The sequence below is a fragment of the Rhinolophus sinicus genome, chromosome 13 (genome assembly GCF_057876585.1).
Source record: "Rhinolophus sinicus isolate RSI-liver-muscle chromosome 13, RSI-T2T, whole genome shotgun sequence".
Lineage (NCBI taxonomy): Eukaryota > Metazoa > Chordata > Mammalia > Chiroptera > Rhinolophidae > Rhinolophus > Rhinolophus sinicus.
In genome coordinates, this window is record NC_142513.1 from 48,135,166 (window position 1) to 48,147,951 (window position 12,786).

The window sequence follows — 12,786 nt, forward strand, 5'->3', positions numbered from 1 at the left end:
ACTTCCTCGTTTCCTAGCTTCTCAGTGTACTTCCCAGCTGAACCCAGGAGCCTGTAGAGCCTGTCCCCCCCATGTCTTTTCCCAAACAGCTGGGACACTCAAAGCTCAGTGGTACTTTATGTAAATGCTGTTTGTAAGTAGGACATGAAAAATTCAAGGGGGTCGGTAACCACAAGATGGCCACGGGGTTTTGAAAATTAATTTGGGGAACGTAATCAATAATGTAAAGATTTTGTAGGGTATCCGATGGACACGTGTCTCATTAGGGAGACCACCTCAGGGATGATGTAGATGCCTGATCTCTGCACTGTATACCTGAAGCTGAACAATAATGAATGTCAACTATAATTTTATATATATATATATATATATATATATATATATATATATATATATATATATGGTTACAGGAAGTGGAGTACAGCATTAGGAATAGAGACAGTGGAAATGTAATGGCTGTGTGCGATGTCAGAGGGATAGCGGATGGGGGGAGGGGGGGTTCACACAGTGTGAGGGATATAAATGATAAACGTCTAAGTATCGCTTTGTCTTGTGCACCTGAAACTAATAAAATTAAAAAAAAATGATTCAAGGGGGGCTGCAGCCTGTCACACCTTGTGTCTCCCTCCTTTAGGCCTGAGGATGTGAATGGCATCAAGCTATAATTTAGTCAGTGTGGCCAAAATTAACCAGCGTTCAGTTCTTATAAAAAGATGTATCAACGTCCAACCCTTCAATATGCAGGCACATCCTCGTACCTGTCATTGGTGTATTTTTTTCACTTTCTGTTTTTTTCCCTCTTTCCCTAAATGTCTGAAAACATTTTCCTGGTTCCCCTTCTTACATTATTATTCTGGAATTTATTATTATTATTAAATGTGTGAGCCATCCCATGGAAAATAGAGAGGAGGTCTCTGGCTTCTAAAAGCCCAACAGTCAGAAGCCGGGGTTCCGTCTGCAAGGTTATAATGTTGAGACCATTTCAGTCCTCTGTATTTAGTGGGTTTTCACAGGAGAGCATCGGCAAGAGTCTCAGGGGCAGAACTAGTTCCTGTCTGATACATAGTGCAACGTGGCCACTTGGACAAATGGCCCATTGGGAGTGGTGGCTCCTAGGAAAACGTGCGTTAGAAGTGATTTGCACAACTTGAGTGACAAAAGAGGGGACCTTGGCCTTAGTGGCGGGCTGGGTGCGTCTAGCAGGGCCCAGCCTGGAGGAGAAAGCCCTCGTGATACAGTCAGGCAAGGTTTCATGTGGAGAACTCTGGTGGGGTTGGGTGGTGAGAAGTACAGAATACAGACATAGCTGGTGTGGGGAGCCGCCCATCCCCGGGGCTGGGATGGTGCCCAGGGCACAGCCCCCCCAGGCTGAGTCCTGCACTCACAGGATGGCAGAAAAACTTCTGAGTGGCTGGGCCAGCCAGAGTCAGCCCTGAGGGCACAGGGGAGCCATCCACGGATAGGTACTGGTGGGAAACTTTCAACATGCCCCTGGGCTCTGCTGGAGCCAGGCACTAGAGGTGCCACCCTCCGCATGTGGCTCCAGTGGTTGTGGCTCCACGAGCCCTGGAGAAATCTGTGCCCCTGTGTCCTTCTCCTGGAGAAACCCCGGGGGCCAGGAAGTGAAGAACAAATCTACACACCGGTCCACCTGAGGGTCAGCCCCTTCCGTCTGCCGCGTTCCTCCAGCGCCCTCTACTGACCAGGCAAAAACCTGACTTTGCGTCCTCTCCCTTTCCAGAAGTTTGCTTCCTTGGGAAGGATGCTAAGAAAGAGGGACCTGGTCCCAGAGGTCAGCTAGGCTTCCAGAAGGAGGCCTTGAATCATATTCTGAAGGGTAGGAGGGGGAGGGTTTGGCTGCCAGGTATTTAGGCAATGACACAGGTCAGAAGGTGTCCCAAGGGTGGCAGTAGGATAATACATGTAATTCTTGAAGAGCATTGGACAAATTGTCTGGAATTGAGGGGCTCGAAGCAGGAAGGCGGCATGTGTGGCCCCCAGTCAGACCCCCGAACCCAAGAACAAGAGTGGGGTGGTGGCTGCAGGACCCTCGGGCAAAGGAAACACAGGTCTTGGGACTTCAAAAGAAAGCCCTGATGTAAGAGTTGGAGTCAGCTGGCTTTCTGCAGCAGTAAGGGACCCTGACGTGGACCGTGAAGCTGTCGCAGCAGCAGCTCGTGTGCTCAGGCCTCCTGGGGGCCAGGCCTTCTCAGGCCTCTCGCATTTGTAGTAGTGCTAACATTTAAAAACAACCACATGAATTTTTAAATATCAATCTTGTGAGGTGACGATTGTCACAGCCTTTTATGGATGAGAAACAGAAAGTCAGGAGTCAAGGAGATGCTGCCACGACACCCTGACACCCTCGCCCCTGAATCAGGGTGGTCGGGGGCCGGTTCCTAGTCCTGTCGCCTCCTGAGTTGGCACGGGGGCCTCCAGCATCCCTGTCCTGCCCACTGCACTGGGCACCGCGGTCACTTCATGTGCACTTTCGTTCAGACCTGCAGTCCTCCCCCTCCCCCCATGAAGCTGCGTCCAGCCACTTCTGTGGGGAGAAGTTTCCAGTTCATCTGTCACATTTGCATGGTCATTTCTGCAGATTGGGAGCGCCCTAGGATGATGGGTTTACATCAAAGTTGTTTTTCAGAGACTCGTTTTTGTGACTGTTTCATTCCTTTAACAAATAGTTGTTGAGCTCCTACCTGCTTCAAACGCAATTCTGGGCAATGTGTTGACCCAACAGGCAAGCATCTCTCCCTTGTGTGCGGACATGACCTGTGCAAACAGCAAAGCAGGCAAAAGGCGGACCAGCCATAGGTGCTGAGGATGAAGCAGAAACGGGGCGGGTCCTGCCAGGTAGGTTTTGGCATTGCAGGTGGGGGTGGCAGGCCGACCTCCCTGAGAACAGCCAGAGCCCACACCTGACACCTAGGAGGTGACTTTTGTGTTAGTTGATTGGCTGAGAAGGAAAAAAGAAAAAAAGTTCCTGCAGTTTGTCTCTTAGATGGGCCTGTGGGATCAGTGGCCATAACCCCGGCTACACCCATGAGGCCATCTGTTTGGAGCCATGATGGTGAAGTTTGCAGGAAGAGCTGAAACCGCGAGCCTGCCGAAGCTAGCTGTTCCCAGGCTGTGTGGGTGTGTGCACGCTCGTGTGCACGTGTGTGTGCCTCGGGCACGTCCCACTGAGGAAGGGGGATGAGACCAGTGTGGAAACTGCCCTAGGCTGGCAGGGGTCTGAGAAGCACTGCCCTAAAAGACATAGCTCGTGTCCAGACCTGCCCCGATTCTAAGATAGTGATGGCCGGCCACTTTACACAAACATTTTTACTACATTCCCACCAACATTCTCAGGCAGTGACAAAGCACAGCAGCCTTTACAAGGGAGGGGCCGTCCTCCCCCAAGGTACTTCACAGAGCTCAAGGAGCTTAGAAAAATGACTAAAATTCCAAATATATAGGAGAAAAAGTATGATTTTTTTTTTAGTTTGTTTTTACCTACACATGCTCCCCAAATGCTCTCTACCACAAGAAAATGAGAGGTGAAAAAGTCTGGTTTGCAAGATAATTCTTGGTCCAAAATAGCTTTTCCCTTCAGCTTTTCAGGTTGTTAGTCTTTAATTAAATTAGTTGCATTCTCTGCTATGGAGTTGAAGGAGGAAACACTGTACCCTCTAAAGGAAAACACGGACAGCTGACTGAGTGTGTTACATAGTTCGGGTCAGTGTAATAAGCCTTTACAGGAAGAGCCATGGTTTTCTTTTTGCATATTGAAGTCACTGTTTAGCCATAATTTATCTTGTGGGGTGTTTTCATTGTCAAATTTAACATTCACTTATTTTTGTCAGAGAATATTAAATATGTAACAGGAAAGACTTTGAGACAATAACTGTATTTAGACTAAAATTTTAATTCCAGCAAGTGTGGCCACATAGCAGTTCGGCTAGGTAGGTAATACAGTTTCCTGAGGCATGCTGTGCCTTAGAATATCCACCGCGTTTACTTTATCGGGAATGTAAATTTGGTTGTATAATAAGATTTTTTTGTTTCTCGTCCTGGTAACTTTTTCACGATTCTTTACAGAGAGTAAAACACTGTGATGTTACAGAAAACAGCGAACTGCTGTGACCTTGGTAATCTCAGGCTAAATGGAAGTAGTTATCCAAAGAGATTTTCTTACAGTATATGGAAACTTGAACAATCTTTTGTGTGTGTTTAACTTCGCACATTTTGTGTGGTTGAAAGTGGTCATTTTTTTTTTCTGGGAAAAAGGCAGAGCAATAAGAGGTTTTTGTTCTTTTTGTGTGTGTGTAGTATACAATGCAAAATACTATTTTTCTCTTTGGCTATATTTTCATTGTAAAAAGAAAGGAATTTACTTAAATTCCCACTTTGCTAAATGTAGTTGAATTGCGTCAGCCATTGCAAAGGGTTGGAGGCTGTGTGTATGTGTGCGTGCATGAGTGTGTGTGTGTGTGTGTGCGTGCACGTATGAGTGAGAAGCAAATGAAAGCTGAATGAGGTAAAGTTGCTTTTGCAACTGTCTGTCATCTTGAGCTGTAGGAGTGGATAGCTGCTCTTCCCTGGGCTAAGACATGATGTGCTAGAAGCAGGCGGACGTGCAAGAGCATGTTTTCAGAGCATCTGGACTCTCAGTCTGGTGACTGAACCCCTCCTGTGCACCTCGTACGTTAGATGACCGGGCCAGGTGGTGCAGCCCCAGCTCAGCAGTCCGTGGGACAGTGCACTTTTGGGGGGGTGCCTGTGCCTCATGCTGTCTCCCTCCTACTTGTTTTGTGAGCAGAACCCCCAACAAGATGGAGTGTCCCTGTGTCTATGAGACCTGTCCCCACGCTGCGCTCCACAGTATTTGAATTCTTTGAGTTGCCCTAAGTTTATGAATTTGAGAGTCTTTCCCCACTGCATCGGGAATGACAGGGGAAGCCGACGAGTGCTGTCAGTGGAAGGCAGGACGTTGCTTCTCCTTTTGGTGTTAGTGTCGTGAGAGTTTCGCCTTGCCACGGCCGAGGGACACGGAGGCAGAGGGATCTGTTCACACATTTGCACATTCATGATAATAGCCACGAAAACCAGAATCTGCCTTGAAGGGAGGCGAGCTTCAGAAAACACTGTCACCCAGCAGGCTTCCTGACGACTGAATTTTAACCTCCAGTTGGGTTAACTCTGTATCGAATAAATCAGGTCTTTTCTGCCACTGCTGTGAATAGTCCGTGCTGTGGGGGGTGCTGGGACGTGACTTGGAGATGTCACCCAGCTGAGATCAGGCCCCAAGCAAACTCTTCAGTTTGTGGGTTTTCAGTAAAGACACTTCCTGCAGTCTGTCTGCCAGGATGCCTGGTGTGCCCCGACCCACTATAAAAAGGGTGTCATTGCCACTGGGGACAGGACTTCCCGTGGGGTCCAGAGAGCAGATACTTAGATGTGTCTGGATAGGGTTTCATAAGTTCAGAACTGAGCCAAAGCTTAAAAATCATTCGCACACAAGGCTTACTCCGACAAAAGGTGTACGTGTCACTCGTGTGTCTTTGAAAAACAAAGGGTAAAATACTTCTCACTCCCCTGTGATGGCTGACTTTTCAGCAGGCTGCACCCCCGTTGGCCAAAAATGGGCCCTTTCATTTGGGCGGTAAAAGCGACCAACTTCAAAGGATTATGGATTTAGGTTTGTTTTGGATGGAACTTCAAACAGCTGGTTTGCTCATCCGGCTTTTATCGAGTGTTTTGGAGCCTTGACCATCAGGCAGGAAATTTGTGAGGACAGACCTTGTGAGGTTGGCGTCTGCGCTCGGCCCAGTGAGACCGGCGCTGGCCACGGGAACCTTGTCCAGAATCCTGAGTGTGGGTCTTTCAAGGCTGACATGCCGGGTGGGTTCCATAGCTGACGTTGGACTGTCTCAGGCATCAAAGATTGGAGCTGAGGGGACCTGGGTGTCAACAAGGCGGCAACCGCCATGCCTGCTCTGAGTGTCCCTGGGGGCCAGGGTCTTTGTGACAGAGGATCCCGGGGTGGCACCGCCCAGAACCTGGGAAGGGGCTCTGTGTCCATGTTCAGAAAGCCCGGAACCCTCCTGGTGGTGACGGCGGGACCCCAAACCCCCCCCCCCCAGCAGCACCAGCTCACCCTCCCTCGCTCTCACTATGCACCAAGCTCTCGGAGCCCCACCTGTCACTGCGTCCTCTGATCCTCTTGAGGCTTGTTCCCATGTCACGGAGAGGCACAGAGGGACTCAGCACCTTGGCTGGTGATTCTCCTAACTCCTCTGTCCTTGGCTTGGAGACAGCCATCTTCTCTGTGTCCTCACGTGGTGTCCCTCTGTGTGTCCTACTCTCCGCTTGTAAGGACACCGGTGACAGTGCACTAGCGCCCATCCATATGGCCTCATTTTAACCTAACCGCCTCTCACAAGACCCCGTCTCCCAGGAAGGCCACAACTCTGAGGTGCTGGGGGTTGGGACAGACGGATTTGGAGAGGGGACACAATTCATCCTGTAACAGTGCAGCTCAAAGTTGGTCATCTCAAGGCAGCCCATTGCCGCACCCCTCCCCGCCCCCCACCCTCCGCCCCGGGAGGGTCCAAGGGCTTTCTATTGACAATGCGCTAGAAACTGGGGCCCTAGATGTTGGCCGAAGGCCCAGCCAGGCGGGATGGCTGCAGCCTGCCAGGAAGCGGACATTCAATACACAGCATATAAAAGTGCTGTGAGTGACAGTGCATCACAGAGAGCAAGAGTTTTACTATGGGGCAGATTTCAAGTTTGCTTCCAGTTCTTTTACACATGCACATGTGTATGTGCACGCGTGTGCATGTGTGTACCTCAGGGTATTCAGAGTTAACGCAATGCCAGGACAGAAATCCTTTCTCCTAAATAATCGCCCTGAGAACTAGGGAAAACCATTCACCCTTGATGGAAATCCTTTGATCTTAGAATTTCCTTCAAGGGCAATGTCATTTCCATTGGGCAGATAGCCTGTTTGTCCTATTCACCTGTCCATTTCCATTGCAAAAGGGATCCCAGGACTGGATTTACATCAGTAGTAAAAAGAGAGCTTTTCTGATAGTCATTCTGTTACAAGGCTCTGACCCAGACCTGGGGGGGGCGGGGGCAGACGGGTGACAGTATGACCCACGGCCTCTCCTGGCCCGTGGCTTCCTGCTCCACTTGGAGTACGTGCCTCTGATGGACAGGAGTGCAGTGGGAAATATTTGCTCTTATTTAAGCAAAGGAAGCCATTTTTTCCGATTACACCTTTCAGAAAAAGTCCACACTTAACTGTGTTGAGCTGTGGCGGCCGCAGCAGCCCGGGCACCACTTCTGTCCAACAATGCCCAAGAAAACCCAGTACTCTTGGGTTTTAAAGTTTAAAATACAGAGACAAGCTGCAGGCATGAACACACTCCTGTGGCTGGCACGTGTGCTCTGCCCCTTAGGAGGTGTCTGCCCCAGAACCCTGATGTTTACCCAGCTCAGCTGAAATTGGACGCCTGTCTTTGGCAGAGGTCACCAGGGCGGACCCTCCTGTGCCTGTGTGGGAGATGGGAACAGCTTCCGCCTGTGGGCAGACTGACTGCTCCAGGGCCCTGAGGCTGTTTGGGGAAGACGCCTGACTTAGATGTCAGGGCCACTCAGGAGGGGCACAGACCCTTGTTTATACAGAAGTGCTTTCTGATTCCGTGACTTCGTCTAATCTTAACATGGCTACACGAGCTTTCTTTTTGCTACTGGTGCCAGATACATCTTTTTGTTCTTTTCACCTTGTCTTTTTGTGTCTGTATGTTTTAGGTATATTCCTTATAAACATTACATAGGATTTTTCTATTCATTCTGCCAATGTAGAATTTCATTAAAAGGTTTTACTTGGTTACTTTTAGTGTCATTGGTATGTTTCAGTGTGATGCTTCCATCTTTACTTTTACTTGGTTCTACCTGATCTGCTTTCCTTTTTGTCTCTTCTAGATCTTGGTTTGATTATTTTTTCTTACCTTCTGGTTAATCTCTGATAGCTTCGGGCAGGTATGTTTAGTATTTTGCCCAGTGTTTCTCTTGGCCCTCAGCGGGATGCTGGGTCCAAACTGCCTGTCCTCAGGGCGGGACAGTTTTCTTTTTGCATCTCGATGACTCAGTTTGTCTGGTTGTGGTTTAGAGTTTCATGATCGTGCCACCATTTCAGTCTCAGAGTCATTCCCCCAGTAAGAACAAGACCTCTCTTCTTTCTGTCCTCCATCCTAGTTTCCTTCCCGCACTAGTAGGTGTAGTTTGTCCTGCGTGGGTACCAGGGGGCCTGTCCCTAGGGCCTGCTTCATAATAAATGCATCCTGTCCCCTTCCGCCTGCCTGGTAAGAGGAGGAGCCTTTTCTCTCAGTGATTTCCCAGACGTGACTGGCTCACACCGCGGCCCTGTCTGCTCTCGCCAGTGGTGGAGAGGGATGCTGAGCAGACGGCTGACATGGAGGCTGGCGGTGCACACGAGCCCGGCAGCATCCTGTAGAGTGTTTCATGCTTGGCACCGTGTCAGAGTAAGAGCCGATCCTTTAGGAGGGCTATCTGTTCTAGAGAACAGCTCGTGTAGGTTTTGAAGTCAGTTTTCTGTGAAGCAGCCCTTCCTGCTCACTGTCTGAAGGCATAGCCAGTCCTTAGATTCTCTTAAACACATCCGATAAAAGAAAAAGCGGGGCTCTGTTGGCCATCACAGCCCATGAAGCATTTGTCGCTGGAGAGAATGAATGCAAGGCATTTGGTTCTGAGAATTCAGGCTCAGAGCCGGCACTCTGAGCCTTTGAATTTTGCCACCATCTGAAGTAAAGCTTCAAGGCTGTGACTGAAACAGCAAAGGGGCAAGGGAACAAAGGAGGAGAAGGCACAGCTGGCACTTTAATTTTCAGGTCAGATTTACAGAGGAAGGCTCGCTTTCTACTTTCAAACCAAGATAGATATACCTGGTCTCTGAAGCGTGTGCTCGTGACAGGAAAATGTGCAATTAGGAAAAGAAGACAGCAGACATCTCTTGATCAGTTTCGCCTGAGCTGTCAAAGGCATGGAGCTTCCGGAAGCCCCCTGCAAGGCCCGTGGAGGCCCTGCTGTCCGTCCCGTGGTCTCTATCAGCTTTGTTCCCCTGGAGATACTGACGCCATCGGGGTGGGTGTCCACTCACAGACGTGGTCCTGTGCGTGTTAAGTGCCACCCAGTGCTCTGTCGTGGCCTGCTGTGCTCTCCTGCTCAGTATATTTAGGACACGTTAAATAATGCAGTCACAACTATTGCAATTGTAGATTAAATAGTCACGGAAATGTGTTTTGTGATCATTCCTATTCTATTTCTATTTGTACTGGGGCATGAATTCCCAGCGTAACACTGAATCTATAAAACTGATTGCAGGAAAGATACTTTGATTTAAGGCTTCTCACACAGTTGACATCTCCTGCCACCAGTACCAAGACGCCTACAGTTTCATTCAGGTTTTTATTTATCTAATAAATATGAATCGAGCACCCACATGTGCCAGGGGACACCACAGTGGAAAAGACAGACTCTTTCACATTTTAGGTTAACTAACTGAACATATTGATTTGGCAATACAACTTTTGCAGTAAATCCGTACATTCATTCGTTCGCTCATTCAGTATCAGGCTGTCTGCCCCCCTTTCAGTTCCCGCAGCACGGTAGTAAATATAAATTGGATTGAAAATGCAAAATGAATGTTGGGGTCACTGTTTCATTCACTTGGGTTAAATACTTTGCTTAAATTAAGTCAGATTTTTTTTGCTTTTAGTCAACAAATAAGCAGCTGGATTAGAGGCTATGAATAAATCATCTTATTTTGCTACAGGTGGAATGTGCTTACACTTGCAGGAGAGGGACTGTGCTTTCTGGGACATCACAGGGGCCCTCGTGGCCTCATTGGCTGTCCCACCTGCCCCAGCGGCCGGCGACAGGCCCTCAGCAAGCAGGAGGTCCAGGCCCCCAGGGCCCAGCCGAAGCTTATGGTCCATGAGAGCCTTCCGGAATAAGCACCCATCACCCGGGCTGTGTGTGTTCAAGGCTGTCTCCTGATCACAGAGAACCTGAGGTCTAGTGAAGGGGCAGGGGAACCAGCTGCATCCAGGCAGGTTGGGGGGCGGTACAGGCTCAGAGCAGCATCCGTCTGTCCTACCCAGGCCAGGGGCCGCCAGGACCAGAAGTGCAGGGGGCAGTTAGCCAGGTAGAGTCAGGGGTGGGGGGAAGGCAAAGGAAGCTGCGTGGGGGGTGTGGGACTCTCCGGGGCTCCTCTCTTGGCAGGAACAGGTGTTGGGGTGGCAGTGGACCAGGGCAGCTCCGGGACCCTGGACAGAGCCTGGCCGCTGTGTCAGGATGTAGATTTCATCCTTTGGGCAGCGGCTGGCCCGGGTGGGGCAGGTACACTGGAGCGTCTCGCAGGGAAACCTGAGTCCCTTGCGACTGGGACCATCTTGGCAGGGGTAACTGGGATATAGTTTAAACTCTAGAAGAAACAGCGATGCGTGAAGTAACTAGTTACATCTGTGGATTTGGAAAACAGAACTTTTCGAAATATAAATTCTTATTTATCTTTGTTGTGATGAGTTACTAGTGTAGATATTCAGTCTTACTTTCGTAATTACATAACTCATGGTAAACAAAATAAAATTACTTGTGTGTGAGGCTCTTTATACTGAAAAGTCCAGACTCGCCGGGCTATCTGCTGCTTACGGTTAGTTTCTCACTATCAACTCTCAGGATTTGCTTATTTCTGCTTTCTTAACTTGGTTTTTGGGGTAAAATACACATAACAAAATTTACCATTTTAAAGCACACAGTTCTGTAGTGTTCATTTGTTTGGAACCAGCAGCCCATTATCTCCAGAACTGCAAATCTGCTTAAAAAAAAAAAAAAATGGAGTTAGCATGCTCAAAATAGAAGGGTGCACTGGGACCCTCTAACTCTGTCCATGCTCCGGGGGGAGAGGTTGACAAAAATGTCGCTGATGGATGACTAGGGCATGACCTTGAGGCCAGTTTGGAATGAAGCAGATGGGTAGATGAGTGGCTGATGATATTGAGATGTATGTCACAAATGGAGGTATTACTATGTGGCCAAGTAAGATAGAAAAATCAATGTAAGTAGAATTTTCTCATCTAAAAGGTGTGCTCCAGCTGAGAAACCCTTTTTAAATAAAAGGGCGGTCTCTGTACTGTGTTTCCCCGAAAATCAGACCTAGCCAGACCATCAGCTCTAATGCATCCTTTGGAGCAAAAATTAATGTAAGACTCAGTATTATATTGTATTATATTATATTATATTATATTATATTATATTATATTATATTATACCTCAGAATGTGACTGTATATTTATATTATATTATACCCGGTCTTATTTTATACTGTTATATTATATTATACCCGGTCTTATTTTACTATACTAGACTAATTTTAGTAGTGAAATAAGACAGACCGGGTCTTATATTAATTTTTGCACCAAAAGACGCATTAGAGCTGATTGTCTGGCTAGGTCTTATTTTAGGGGAAACATGGTATGTGTCTGCTGGGGCCACCATAACAGAGTATCACAGGTGGGGGCTGGGGGAGCTAAAACAACAGATGTGTATTTTCTCAGTGTTGGAGGCTGGACGTCCAAGACAGGGTGTCAGCAGGATGAGTTTCTTCGGAGGCCTCTCTCCTTGGCTTGCAAATGACCCTCTTCTCCCTGTGTCCGCCCATGGCCAACCTTCTGTGTGTGTCTGTGTCCTAATCTCCTCTTCTTAGGACACCAGTCCTGTTGGATCAGGGCCTACCCATATGGCCTCACTTTAACTCAGTTATCTCTTTCAAGACTGTATGTCCAAATACAGTCACATTCTGAGGTATGGGGGGGATAGGGTCTCAACATATGAACTCAGGGGGTGCAGGTGAGGGAACACAGTTCAACCCACAGCAGTCGCTAAAGCTGTGTCAGGTTCTAAAACTCCTCAGCTTCCTCCCCAGTTCCAGAGGAAGCGGATGACACGAGCATCTCAGGCCCCGGGCAGCATGCATGTCCCCGAGGCACGTGGCTATTGGTAGGACATTACCAGTGGATCAGTGACGTCCCAGAGACAGAACGTTCTACCGTTCCTGAGCCATACACAGTACATTTTTCTTAGAAAGAATAATAAACAGAGACAGAATATTTTAAGGCTCCCGCCTTGGCTGCCAAGGACCATTCGGTGTCTCTGGAACTCACTCGCTTCGTGACCGTCCTGGGCAGTTGGGTAGCAGATGTCTGCACTGGAAAAAGCAACCACTGGCTTCAGGATAATCCACAGCTTTAAATAAACAGGGCAGCTTGAAGTAGAGCCTGATTCTGGAAGTAGAGCCAGAGAGCCCATTGCAGTTCAAGGAGAGAGGAGCTAATGGCTAATTCAAATTCAAGAAGAGCGTTTGAAAATGGCACTTTAACTCCAGCTATGAATTGCGCGACCACCCCCTAGCGAGTCCTCCTTCTCATATACACGACCCATTGGAAAGCAGCCAGGACTGACTTTCCAGTGGCTCCCAGGATGGCTGTCTGTGGTGGGTGGTGGTAGCGTAATAATCACCCAGTGGGGTCAGCAGTGTTTATGCCACTTCTGTGATTTTTAATCATGTGCATTTTTTGATGATGGTACCTCGTGTGAGCCAAGACAGTTCCATTGTTTACCATGTTGTGACACTTGACGGAGGAAAGAGAACGGCACACCTGATCACAGCGAGCTGGTTTTTAAAAATCCAGTAACTGAAGTCAGTTATTTATC

The 12,786-nt window shown here is 48.4% G+C and overlaps 1 protein-coding gene across 2 annotated transcripts in view; it reads left to right on the forward strand.

The window, feature by feature from the left end:
• Positions 1-12,786, forward strand: part of ATP10A (ATPase phospholipid transporting 10A (putative)) — a 111,811-nt gene that overhangs the window by 55,943 nt on the left and 43,082 nt on the right. The gene's annotated exons all lie outside the window — the stretch shown is intronic.